Below are 14,393 nucleotides of genomic sequence, written 5' to 3'. Positions count from 1 at the left end.
CTCATTGACATACTGCTGCTTAACTTCTTCGATATGGGGGGGCGCTCTTTTAATTTTTGGATAAAAAAACTTTCCCATTTTAAACAAGATATTTTGTCACGAAAAGATGCTCGACTATGCATATAATTGACAGCTTTGGAAAGAAAACACTCTGATGTTTCCAAAACTGCAAAGATATTGTCTGTGAGTGCCCCAGAACTAATGCTACAGGCGAAACCAAGATGAAATTTCATACAGGAAATGCCCCAGATTTTGAATGCGCTGTGTTCCAATGTCTCCTTATACGGCTGTGAATGCGCCAGGAATTAGCCTACACTTTCTGTCGTTTCCCCAAGGTGTCTGCAGCATTGTGACGTATTTGTAGGCATATCATTGGAAGATTGACCATAAGAGACTACATTTACCAGGTGTCCGCTTGGTGTCCTCCGTCGAAATTATTGCGCAATCTCCAGCTGCGTCCACTTTTAGGTTCAGAGGAGAAAGGCAACTGCCACTAATGATTAATCATCGAATAGATATGTGAAAAACACCTTCTAAACAACGTTTGCCATGTTTCTGTCGATATTATGGAGTTAATTTGGAAAAAAGTTTGGCGTTGTAATGACTGAATTTTCGGGGTTTTTTCTTAGCCAAACGTGATGAACAAAACGGAGCGATTTCTCCTCCACAAATAATCTTTTTGGAAAAACTGAACATTTGCTATCTAACTGAAAGTCTCCTCATTGAAAACATCCGAAGTTCTTCAAAGGTAAATGATTTTATTTGAATGCTTTTCTTGTTTTTGTGAAAATCTTGCCTGCTGAATGCTAGGCTTAATGCTATGCTAGCTATCAATACTCTTACACAAATACTTGTGTAGCTATGGTTGAAAAGCATATTTTGAAAATCTGAGATGACAGTGTTGTTAACAAAAGGCTAAGCTTGTGAGTCAATATATTTATTTCATTTCAGTTGCGATTGTCATGAATAGTTAACGTTGCGTTATGCTAATGAGCTTGAGGCTATGATTACGCTCCCGGATACGGGATTACTCGATGCAAGAGGATAAGTAAAACAGGCTAACCAATTGCACCACAGTATCCATTAACAACACTCTCACTGATCACCATATTTTGCAGAAATGGAGCTGAACGATATTCGGACCAAGTCAATAATACTGTTGAGATGCCTGGTGAGCTCAGTCGGTTGAGAATGAGACTCTGAATCGTGGGATCGAGCCCCAAGTTAGGTGCTTCTTTTCTCTGCCGAAGAACAAACTCAATGAGCAAACAGCCACCCGCTTGGACTTTCGAGCAGTCAAGCCACCCTGCATAGCTGGTGATACAGAAGACTATGAATTTGAATACTAGCTGTGCCTGCACTCTGACCTGTTATCTCAATGACATACCTATTACTTATACTTATACTGCTGTATAAGAAAAACAGGCAAACCAATTGCACCACAGGATCCATTAAAAACAATCTCACTGATAACCATATTTTCCACAAACGGAGCTGTACGATATTCAGACCAGGTCAATATTACGGTTGAGATGCCTGGTTAGCTCAGTCGGAAGAGCATGACACTCTTAATATCAGGGTCAGAAGAATAAGGATTTGAATACTAGCTGTGCCTGCACTCTGACCAGTTATCTCAATGACATACTTATAAAATGTCCTCCTAAATGGATTGAAAAATGCTCCTTTTCTGGACATTAAATAGACAGGCAGAGGGTTCATGAAAAGTACATGCTCCTGGTGAGGCTCGAACTCACAACCTCGGCATTGCTTCGCTGCATACTGCTGTATAAGTACCACGCGCTAACCGATTGCGCCACAGGAGCCTGATTACCATACTTTGGACAAACATAGATGTACAATATTTGGTCCGAGTCAAGCCGACAATTGACCTTCCTGGCAAACTCAGATGGTAGAGCATGAGATTCTTAATCTCGTATTTGTGGGTTCGAACCACAAACGGGGTGATTATTTTCTAAGCCGAGGGCACCAACTCACTTCGCAAACAGCCATCTGCTTGGACTTTCGAGCAGGCTTGCCACCCTGCATTGCTGACGTGTCAGGCATAGCTGGTGATAGAGAAGACGATGATTTTGTATTCTATCTCTGCCTGCACTCTGACCTGTCATCTCAATGACATACCTAATATCTATTGAACGTCCTCCTAAACGGATTGAATAAATGCTCGTTTTATGGACAAGAAATAGACAGGCATAGGCTTCTAGAAGAATACTTGCTCCTGGTGGGGCTTGAACTCATAACCTTGTCATCTAATTTCTGTATACTGCTGTATAAGTACAACATGCTAACAGATTGCACGACAGGATCCATCAACAACACTTTCACTGATCTTCATATTTTGCAGAAATGTCAATACTACTGTTGAGGTACATGGCTCGCTCAGTCGGTAGAGCATAAATAAGACAGGCAGAGGGTTCATGAAAAGTAAATACTCCTGGTGAGGCTCGAACTCACAACCTCGGCATTGCTTCGCTGCATACTGCTGTGTAAGTACCACGCGCTAACCGATTGCGCCACAGGAGCCTAATCACCTGTTTACCATATTTTGCACAAACATAGATGTACAATATTCGGTCCGAGTCAGTCCGACAATTGACCTTCCTGGCTAACTCAGACGATAGAGCATGAGACTCTTAATCTCAGGGTAGTGGGTTTGATCCCCACGTTAGGTGGTTATTTTCACTGCAGAAGCACCAACTCACCGACTTTCGAGCAGTCAAGCCACCCTGCATTGCTGACTTGTCAGGCATAGCTGGTGATACAGAAGACTGTGAATTTGAATACTAGCTGTGCCTGCACTCTGACCAGTTATCTCAATGACATACTTATGAAATGTCCTCCTAAATGGATTGAAAAATGCTCCTTTTCTGGACAATAAATCGACAGGCAGAGGGTTCATGCTCCTGGTGAGGCTCGAACTCACAACCTCGGCATTGCTTCGCTGCATACTGCTGTATAAGTACCACGCGCTAACCGATTGCGCCACAGGAGCCTGATCACCTGTTTACCATATTTTGGGTTGATTCTTTTCTGAGCCGAAGCACCAACACACTTCGCAAACAGCCATACGCTTGGACTTTCGAGCAGGCTTGCCACCCCTGCATTGCTGACGTGTCAGGCATAGCTGGTGATAGAGAAGACGATGATTTTGTATTCTATCTCTGCCTGCACTCTGACCTGTCATCTCAATGACATACCTATTATCTATGAAACGTCCTCCTAAATCGATTGAATAAATGCTAATTTTCTGGACAAGAAAAAGTCAGGCAGAGGCTTCAAGAAGAATACTTGCTCCTGCTGGGGCTTGAACTCATAACCTTGTCATCTAATTGCTGTATACTGCTGTATAAGTACAACACGCTAACAGATTGCACCACAGGATCCATCAACAACACTTTCACTGATCACCATATTTTGCAGAAATGGAGCTGAACGATATTTGGACCAAGTCAATTTTACTGTTGAGGTACCTGGCTAGCTCAGTCGGTCGAGCATTACACTCTTAATCTTAAGGTCAGAAGACTAAGGATATGAATACTAGCTGTGCCTGCACTCTGACCTGTTATCTCATTGACATACTGCTGCTTAACTTCTTCGATATGGGGGGCGCTCTTTTAATTTTTGGATAAAAAACTTTCCCATTTTAAACAAGATATTTTGTCACGAAAAGATGCTCGACTATGCATATAATTGACAGCTTTGGAAAGAAAACACTCTGATGTTTCCAAAACTGCAATAGAGACAGTAAATCTAGCTGGTCTTTCAGAATATAATAGAGACAGTCGATCCAGCTGTTCTGTCATATTATAATAGAGACAATAGATCTGGCTGGTCTGTCATATTATAATAGAGACATTAGATCTAGCTGGTCTGTCATAATATAATAGAGACAGTAGATCAAGCTGGTCTGTCAGAAAATAATAGAGACAGTAGATATAGCTGGTCTGTCATAATATAATAGAGACAGTAGATCTAGCTGGTATGTCATAATATAATAGAGACAGTAGATCTAGCTGGTCTGTCATAATATAATAGAGACACAGTAGAGACTGGTAGATAATATTGACAGTGGCCTGTCTGTAATATAATAGAGACAGTAGATCTAGCTGGTCTGTCATAATATAATAGAGACAAAGAGACAGTAGATCTTGCTGGCCTGTGGTAATATAATAGAGACAGTAGATCTAGCTGGTCTGTCATAATATAATAGAGACAGTATATCTAGCTGGTCTGTCATAATATAATAGAGACAGTAGATCTAGCTGGTCTGTCATAATATAATGGAGACAGTAGATGTAGCTGGTCTGTCATAATATAATAGAGACATTGAGACAGTAGATCTAGCTGGTCTGTGATAATATAATAGAGACAGTAGATCTAGCTTGTGTGCCATAATATAATAGAAACAGTTGATCTACCTGGTCTGTCATAATATAGAAGAGACAGTAGATCTTGCTGGTCTGTCATAATATAATAGAGACAGTATATCTAGCTGGTCTGTCATAATATAATAGAGACAGTAGATCTAGCTGGTCTGTCATAATATAATAGAGACAGTAGATCTAGCTGGTCTGTCATAATATAATAGAGACAGTAGATCCAGCTGTTCTGTCATATTATAATAGATACAAAGAGACAGTAGATCTAGCTGGTCTGTCATAATATAATAGAGACAGTAGATCTAGCTGGTCTGTCATAATATAATAGAGACAGTAGATCTAGCTGGTCTGTCAAAATATAATAGAGACAGTAGATCTAGCTGGTATGTCATAATATAATAGAGACAGTAGATCTAGCTGGTCTGTCATAATATAATAGAGACAAAGAGACAGTAGATCTTGCTGGTCTGTCATAATATAATAGAGACAGTAGATCTAGCTGGTCTGTCATAATATAATAGAGACAGTAGATCTAGCTGGTCTGTCATAATATAATAGAGACAGTAGATCTAGCTGGTCTGTCATAATATAATAGAGACATAGATCTAGCTGGTCTGTCATAATATAATAGAGACAGTAGATCTAGCTGGTCTGTCATAATATAATAGAGACAGTAGATCTAGCTGGTCTGTCATAATATAATAGAGACAGTAGATCTAGCTGGTCTGTCATAATATAATAGAGACAGTAGATCTAGCTGGTCTGTCATAATATAATAGAGACAGTAGATCTAGCTGGTCTGTCATAATATAATAGAGACAGTAGATCTAGCTGGTCTGTCATAATATAATAGAGACAGTAGATCTAGCTGGTCTGTCATAATATAATAGAGACAGTAGATCTAGCTGGTCTGTCATAATATAATAGAGACAGTAGATCTAGCTGGTCTGTCATAATATAATAGAGACAGTAGATCTAGCTGGTCTGTCATAATATAATAGAGACAGTAGATCTAGCTGGTCTGTCATAATATAATAGAGACAGCTGGTCTGTCATAAAGAGACTGTAGATATAATAGAGACAGTAGATCTAGCTGGTCTGTCATAATATAATAGAGACAGTAGATCTAGCTGGTCTGTCATAATATAATAGAGACAGTAGATCTAGCTGGTCTGTCATAATATAATAGAGACAGTAGATCTAGCTGGTCTGTCATAATATAATAGAGACAGTAGATCTAGCTGGTCTGTCATAATATAATAGAGACAGTAGATCTAGCTGGTCTGTCATAATATAATAGAGACAGTAGATCTATCTAGCTGGTCTGTCATAATATAATAGAGACAGTAGATCTAGCTGGTCTGTCATAATATAATAGAGACAGTAGATCTAGCTGGTCTGTCATAATATAATAGAGACAGTAGATCTAGCTGGTCTGTCATAATATAATAGAGACAGTAGATCTAGCTGGTCTGTCATAATATAATAGAGACAGTAGATCTTGCTGGTCTGTCATAATATAATAGAGACAGTAGATCTAGCTGGTCTGTCATAATATAATAGAGACAGTAGATCTAGCTGGTCTGTCATAATATAATAGAGACAGTAGATGTAGCTGGTCTGTCATAATATAATAGAGACAGTAGATCTAGCTGGTCTGTCATAATATAATAGAGACAGTAGATCTAGCTGGTCTGTCATAATATAATAGAGACAGTAGATCTAGCTGGTCTGTCATAATATAATAGAGACAGTAGATCTAGCTGGTCTGTCATAATATAATAGAGACAGTAGATCTTAGCTGGTCTGTCATAATATAATAGAGACAGTAGATCTAGCTGGTCTGTCATAATATAATAGAATAGAGACAGTAGATCTAGCTGGTCTGTCATAATATAATAGAGACAGTAGATCTAGCTGGTCTGTCATAATATAATAGAGACAGTAGATCTAGCTGGTCTGTCATAATATAATAGAGACAGTAGATCTAGCTGGTCTGTCATAATATAATAGAGAGACAGTAGATCTAGCTGGTCTGTCATAATATAATAGAGACAGTAGATCTAGCTGGTCTGTCATAATATAATAGAGACAGTAGATCTAGCTGGTCTGTCATAATATAATAGAGACAGTAGATCTAGCTGGTCTGTCATAATATAATAGAGACAGTAGATCTAGCTGGTCTGTCATAATATAATAGAGACAGTAGATCTAGCTGGTCTGTCATAATATAATAGAGACAGTAGATCTAGCTGGTCTGTCATAATATAATAGAGACAGTAGATCTAGCTGGTCTGTCATAATATAATAGAGACAGTCATAATATAATAGACAGTAGAGCTGGTCTGTCATAATATAATAGACAGTAGATCTAGCTGGTCTGTCATAATATAATAGAGACAGTAGATCTAGCTGGTCTGTCATAATATAATAGAGACAGTAGATCTAGCTGGTCTGTCATAATATAATAGAGACAGTAGATCTAGCTGGTCTGTCATAATATAATAGAGACAGTAGATCTAGCTGGTCTGTCATAATATAATAGAGACAGTAGATCTAGCTGGCTGGTCTGTCATAATATAATAGAGACAGTAGATCTAGCTGGTCTGTCATAATATAATAGAGACAGTAGATCTAGCTGGTCTGTCATAATATAATAGAGACAGTAGATCTAGCTGGTCTGTCATAATATAATAGAGACAGTAGATCTAGCTGGTCTGTCATAATATAATAGAGACAGTAGATCTTAGCTGGTCTGTCATAATATAATAGAGACAGTAGATCTAGCTGGTCTGTCATAATATAATAGAGACAGTAGATCTAGCTGGTCTGTCATAATATAATAGAGACAGTAGATCTAGCTGGTCTGTCATAATATAATAGAGACAGTAGATCTAGCTGGTCTGTCATAATATAATAGAGACAGTAGATCTAGCTGGTCTGTCATAATATAATAGAGACAGTAGATCTAGCTGGTCTGTCATAATATAATAGAGACAGTAGATCTAGCTGGTCTGTCATAATATAATCATAATATAATAGAGACAGTAGATCTAGCTGGTCTGTCATAATATAATAGAGACAGTAGATCTAGCTGGTCTGTCATAATATAATAGAGACAGTAGATCTAGCTGGTCTGTCATAATATAATAGAGACAGTAGATCTAGCTGGTCTGTCATAATATAAATAGAGACAGTAGATCTAGCTGGTCTGTCATAATATAATAGAGACAGTAGATCTAGCTGGTCTGTCATAATATAATAGAGACAGTAGATCTAGCTGGTCTGTCATAATATAATAGAGACAGTAGATCTAGCTGGTCTGTCATAATATAATAGAGACAGTAGATCTAGCTGGTCTGTCATAATATAATAGAGACAGTAGATCTAGCTGGTCTGTCATAATATAATAGAGACAGTAGATCTAGCTGGGTAATAGAGACAGTAGATCAGCTGGTCTGTCATAATATAATAGAGACAGTAGATCTAGCTGGTCTGTCATAATATAATAGAGACAGTAGATCTAGCTGGTCTGTCATAATATAATAGAGACAGTAGATCTAGCTGGTCTGTCATAATATAATAGAGAGACAGTAGATCTAGCTGGTCTGTCATAATATAATAGAGACAGTAGATCTAGCTGGTCTGTCATAATATAATAGAGACAGTAGATCTAGCTGGTCTGTCATAATATAATAGAGACAGTAGATCTAGCTGGTCTGTCATAATATAATAGAGACAGTAGATCTAGCTGGTCTGTCATAATATAATAGAGACAGTAGATCTAGCTGGTCTGTCATAATATAATAGAGACAGTAGATCTAGCTGGTCTGTCATAATATAATAGAGACAGTAGATCTAGCTGGTCTGTCATAATATAATAGAGACAGTAGATCTAGCTGGTCTGTCATAATATAATAGAGACAGTAGATCTAGCTGGTCTGTCATAATATAATAGAGACAGTAGATCTAGCTGGTCTGTCATAATATAATAGAGACAGTAGATCTAGCTGGTCTGTCATAATATAATAGAGACAGTAGATCTAGCTGGTCTGTCATAATAATAGAGACAGTAGAATAGCTGGTCTGTCATAATATAATAAGAGACAGTAGATCTAGCTGGTCTGTCATAATATAATAGAGACAGTAGATCTAGCTGGTCTGTCATAATATAATAGAGACAGTAGATCTAGCTGGTCTGTCTGTCATAATATAATAGAGACAGTAGATCTAGCTGGTCTGTCATAATAGAGACAGTAGATCTAGCTGGTCTGTCATAATATAATAGAGACAGTAGATCTAGCTGGTCTGTCATAATATAATAGAGACAGTAGATCTAGCTGGTCTGTCATAATATAATAGAGACAGTAGATCTAGCTGGTCTGTCATAATATAATAGAGACAGTAGATCTAGCTGGTCTGTCATAATATAATAGAGACAGTAGATCTAGCTGGTCTGTCATAATATAATAGAGACAGTAGATCTAGCTGGTCTGTCATAATATAATAGAGACAGTAGATCTAGCTGGTCTGTCATAATATAATAGAGACAGTAGATCTAGCTGGTCTGTCATAATATAATAGAGACAGTAGATCTAGCTGGTCTGTCATAATATAATAGAGACAGTAGATCTAGCTGGTCTGTCATAATATAATAGAGACAGTAGATCTAGCTGGTCTGTCATAATATAATAGAGACAGTAGATCTAGCTGGTCTGTCATAATATAATAGAGACAGTAGATCTAGCTGGTCTGTCATAATATAATAGAGACAGTAGATCTAGCTGGTCTGTCATAATATAATAGAGACAGTAGATCTAGCTGGTCTGTCATAATATAATAGAGACAGTAGATCTAGCTGGTCTGTCATAATATAATAGAGACAGCTGGTCTGTCATAATATAATAGAGACAGTAGATCTAGCTGGTCTGTCATAATATAATAGAGACAGTAGATCTAGCTGGTCTGTCATAATATAATAGAGACAGTAGATCTAGCTGGTCTGTCATAATATAATAGAGACAGTAGATCTAGCTGGTCTGTCATAATATAATAGAGACAGTAGATCTAGCTGGTCTGTCATAATATAATAGAGACAGTAGATCTAGCTGGTCTGTCATAATATAATAGAGACAGTAGATCTAGCTGGTCTGTCATAATATAATAGAGACAGTAGATCTAGCTGGTCTGTCATAATATAATAGAGACAGTAGATCTAGCTGGTCTGTCATAATATAATAGAGACAGTAGATCTAGCTGGTCTGTCATAATATAATAGAGACAGTAGATCTAGCTGGTCTGTCATAATATAATAGAGACAGTAGATCTAGCTGGTCTGTCATAATATAATAGAGACAGTAGATCTAGCTGGTCTGTCATAATATAATAGAGACAGTATATCTAGCTGGTCTGTCATAATATAATAGAGACAGTAGATCTAGCTGGTCTGTCATAATATAATAGAGACAGTAGATCTAGCTGGTCTGTCATAATATAATAGAGACAGTAGATCTAGCTGGTCTGTCATAATATAATAGAGACAGTAGATCTAGCTGGTCTGTCATAATATAATAGAGACAGTAGATCTAGCTGGTCTGTCATAATATAATAGAGACAGTAGATCTAGCTGGTCTGTCATAATATAATAGAGACAGTAGATCTAGCTGGTCTGTCATAATATAATAGAGACAAAGTAGATCTAGCTGGTCTGTCATAAGTAGATCTTAGCTGGTCTGTCATAATATAATAGAGACAGTAGATCTAGCTGGTCTGTCATAATATAATAGAGACAGTAGATCTAGCTGGTCTGTCATAATATAATAGAGACAGTAGATCTAGCTGGTCTGTCATAATATAATAGAGACAGTAGATCTAGCTGGTCTGTCATAATATAATAGAGACAGTAGATCTAGCTGGTCTGTCATAATATAATAGAGACAGTAGATCTAGCTGGTCTGTCATAATATAATAGAGACAGTAGATCTTGCTGGTCTGTCATAATATAATAGAGACAGTAGATCTAGCTGGTCTGTCATAATATAATAGAGACAGTAGATCTAGCTGGTCTGTCATAATATAATAGAGACAGTAGATCTAGCTGGTCTGTCATAATATAATAGAGACAGTAGATCTAGCTGGTCTGTCATAATATAATAATAGAGACATAATAAAGAGACAGTAGATCTTGCTGGTCTGTCATAATATAATAGAGACAGTAGATCTAGCTGGTCTGTCATAATATAATAGAGACAGTAGATCTAGCTGGTCTGTCATAATATAATAGAGACAGTAGATCTAGCTGGTCTGTCATAATATAATAGAGACAGTAGATCTAGCTGGTCTGTCATATTATAATAGAGACAGTAGATCTAGCTGGTCTGTCATAATATAATAGATATATAGAGACAGTAAATCTAGCTGGTCTGTCATAATATAATAGAGACAGTAGATCTAGCTGGTCTGTCATAATATAATAGAGACAGTCGATCTGGCTGGTCTGTCATATTATAATAGAGACAGTAGATCTAGCTGGTCTGTCATAATATAATAGAGACAGTAGATCTAGCTGGTCTGTCATAATATAATAGAGACAGTAGAGACAGTAGATCTTAGCTGGTCTGTCATAATATAATAGAGACAGTAGATCTAGCTGGTCTGTCATAATATAATAGAGACAGTAGATCTAGCTGGTCTGTCATAATATAATAGAGACAGTAGATCTAGCTGGTCTGTCATAATATAATAGAGACATAGATCTAGTCATAATATAATAGAGACAGTAGATCTAGCTGGTCTGTCATAATATAATAGAGACAGTAGATCTAGCTGGTCTGTCATAATATAATAGAGACAGTAGATCTAGCTGGTCTGTCATAATATAATAGAGACAGTAGATCTAGCTGGTCTGTCATAATATAATAGAGACAGTAGATCTAGCTGGTCTGTCATAATATAATAGAGACAGTAGATCTAGCTGGTCTGTCATAATAATAATAGAGACATAATAGAGACAGTAGATCTAGCTGGTCTGTCATAATATAATAGAGACAGTAGATCTAGCTGGTCTGTCATAATATAATAGAGACAGTAGATCTAGCTGGTCTGTCATAATATAATAGAGACAGTAGATCTAGCTGGTCTGTCATAATATAATAGAGACAGTAGATCTAGCTGGTCTGTCATAATATAATATAATAGAGACAGTAGATGTAGCTGGTCTGTCATAATATAATAGAGACGTAGATCTAGCTGGTCTGTCATAATATAATAGAGACAGTAGATCTAGCTGGTCTGTCATAATATAATAGAGACAGTAGATATAGCTGGTCTGTCATAATATAATAGAGACAGTAGATCTAGCTGGTCTGTCATAATATAATAGAGACAGTAGATCTAGCTGGTCTGTCATAATATAATACATAGATCTAGCTGGTCTGACATAATATAATAGAGACAGTAGATCTAGCTGGTCTGTCATAATATAATAGAGACAGTAGATCTAGCTGGTCTGTCATAATATAATAGAGACAGTAGATCTAGCTGGTCTGTCATAATATAATAGAGACAGAGACAGTAGATCTAGTCTGGTCATAATATAATATAATAGAGACAGTAGATCTAGCTGGTCTGTCATAATATAATAGAGACAGTAGATCTAGCTGGTCTGTCATAATATAATAGAGACAGTAGATCTAGCTGGTCTGTCATAATATAATAGAGACAGTAGATCTAGCTGGTCTGTCATAATATAATAGAGACAGTAGATCTAGCTGGTCTGTCATAATATAATAGAGACAGTAGATCTAGCTGGTCTGTCATAATATAATAGAGACAGTAGATCTAGCTGGTCTGTCATAATATAATAGAGACAGTAGATCTAGCTGGTCTGTCATAATATAATAGAGACAGTAGATCTAGCTGGTCTGTCATAATATAATAGAGACAGTAGATCTAGCTGGTCTGTCATATTATAATAGAGACAGTAGATCTAGCTGGTCTGTCATAATATAATAGAGACAGTAGATCTAGCTGGTCTGTCATATTATAATAGAGACTGTAGATCTAGCTTGTCTGTCATAATATAATAGAGACATAAAGACAGTAGATCTCGCTGGTCTGTCATAATATAATAGAGACAGTAGATCTAGCTGGTCTGTCATAATATAATAGAGACAGTAGATCTAGCTGGTCTGTCAATATAATAGAGACAGTAGATCTAGCTGGTCTGTCATAATATAATAGAGACAGTAGATCTAGCTGGTCTGTCATAATATAATAGAGACAGTAGATCTAGCTGGTCTGTCATAATATAATAGAGACAGTAGATCTAGCTGGTCTGTCATAATATAATAGAGACAGTAGATCTAGCTGGTCTGTCATAATATAATAGAGACAGTAGATCTAGCTGGTCTGTCATAATATAATAGAGACAGTAGATCTAGCTGGTCTGTCATAATATAATAGAGACAGTAGATCTAGCTGGTCTGTCATAATATAATAGAGACAGTAGATCTAGCTGGTCTGTCATAATATAATAGAGACAGTAGATCTAGCTGGTCTGTCATATTATAATAGAGACAGTAGATCTAGCTGGTCTGTCATAATATAATAGAGACAGTAGATCATAATATAATAGCTGGTCTGTCATAATATAATAGAGACAGTAGATCTAGCTGGTCTGTCATAATATAATAGAGACAGTAGATCTAGCTGGTCTGTCATAATATAATAGAGACAGTAGATCTAGCTGGTCTGTCATAATATAATAGAGACAGTAGATCTAGCTGGCATGTCATAATATAATGGAGACAGTAGATCTAGCTGGTCTGTCATAATATAATAGAGACAGTAGATCTAGCTGGTCTGTCATAATATAATAGAGACAGTAGATCTAGCTGGTCTGTCATAATATAATAGAGACAGTAGATCGAGCTGGTCTGTCATAATATAATAGAGACAGTAGATCTAGCTGGTCTGTCATAATATAATAGAGACAGTAGATCTAGCTGGTCTGTCATAATATAATAGAGACAGTAGATCTAGCTGGTCTGTCATAATATAATAGAGACAGTAGATCTAGCTGGTCTGTCATAATATAATAGAGACAGTAGATCTAGCTGGTCTGTCATAATATAATAGAGACAGCTGGTCTGAGATAGAGAGTAGATCTAGCTGGTCTGTCATAATATAATAGAGACAGTAGATCTAGCTGGTCTGTCATAATATAATAGAGAAAGTAGATCCAGCTGGTCTGTCATAATATAATTGAGACAGTAGATCTAGCTGGTCGTTCATAATATAATAGAGACAGTAGATCTACCTGGTCTGTCATATTATAATAGAGACAGTAGATCTAGCTGGTCTGTCATAATATAATAGAGACAGTAGATCTAGCTGGTCTGTCATAATATAATAGAGACAGTAGATCTAGCTGGTCTGTCATAATATAATAGAGACAGTAGATATAGCTGGTCTGTCATAATATAATAGAGACAGTAGATCTAGCTGGTCTGTCATAATATAATAGAGACAGTAGATCTAGCTGGTCTGTCATAATATAATAGAGACAGTAGATCTAGCTGGTCTGTCATAATATAATAGAGACAGTAGATCTAGCTGGTCTGTCATAATATAATAGAGACAGTAGATCTAGCTGGTCTGTCATAATATAATAGAGACAGTAGATCTAGCTGGTCTGTCATAATATAATAGAGACAGTAGATCTAGCTGGTCTGTCATAATATAATAGAGACAGTAGATCTAGCTGGTCTGTCATAATATAATAGAGACAGTAGATCTAGCTGGTCTGTCATAATATAATAGAGACAGTAGATCTAGCTGGTCTGTCATATTAGAATAGAGACAGTAGATCTAGCTGGTCTGTCATAATATAATAGAGACAGTAGATCTAGCTGGTCTGTCATAATACAATAGAGACAAAGAGACAGTAGATCTAGCTGGTCTGTCATATTATAATAGAGACAGTAGATCTAGCTG

At 36.9% G+C, this 14,393-nt stretch overlaps 3 non-coding genes across 3 annotated transcripts; all 3 read right to left on the bottom strand.

The window, feature by feature from the left end:
- Nucleotides 1-1,729: 1,729 nt before the first annotated feature.
- On the bottom strand, nucleotides 1,730-1,823 carry trnai-uau (transfer RNA isoleucine (anticodon UAU)). The gene is made up of 2 exons: nucleotides 1,786-1,823; nucleotides 1,730-1,765 (listed from the first exon to the last, which is right to left on the bottom strand). It is a non-coding gene; the product is annotated as a tRNA-Ile (tRNA).
- A 624-nt stretch (nucleotides 1,824-2,447) lies between these two features.
- Nucleotides 2,448-2,541, bottom strand: trnav-uac (transfer RNA valine (anticodon UAC)). The gene is made up of 2 exons: nucleotides 2,504-2,541; nucleotides 2,448-2,483 (listed from the first exon to the last, which is right to left on the bottom strand). It is a non-coding gene; the product is annotated as a tRNA-Val (tRNA).
- A 375-nt stretch (nucleotides 2,542-2,916) lies between these two features.
- Nucleotides 2,917-3,010, bottom strand: trnai-uau (transfer RNA isoleucine (anticodon UAU)). Its single transcript has 2 exons — nucleotides 2,973-3,010; nucleotides 2,917-2,952 (listed from the first exon to the last, which is right to left on the bottom strand). It is a non-coding gene; the product is annotated as a tRNA-Ile (tRNA).
- Nucleotides 3,011-14,393: the final 11,383 nt, after the last annotated feature.

Source organism: Oncorhynchus masou, unplaced genomic scaffold, assembly GCF_036934945.1.
Source record: "Oncorhynchus masou masou isolate Uvic2021 unplaced genomic scaffold, UVic_Omas_1.1 unplaced_scaffold_2331, whole genome shotgun sequence".
Taxonomy (NCBI): Eukaryota; Metazoa; Chordata; class Actinopteri; order Salmoniformes; family Salmonidae; genus Oncorhynchus; species Oncorhynchus masou.
The sequence above is the reverse complement of the archived record's forward strand: the minus strand, read 5'-3'. Positions and strand labels throughout refer to the sequence as shown.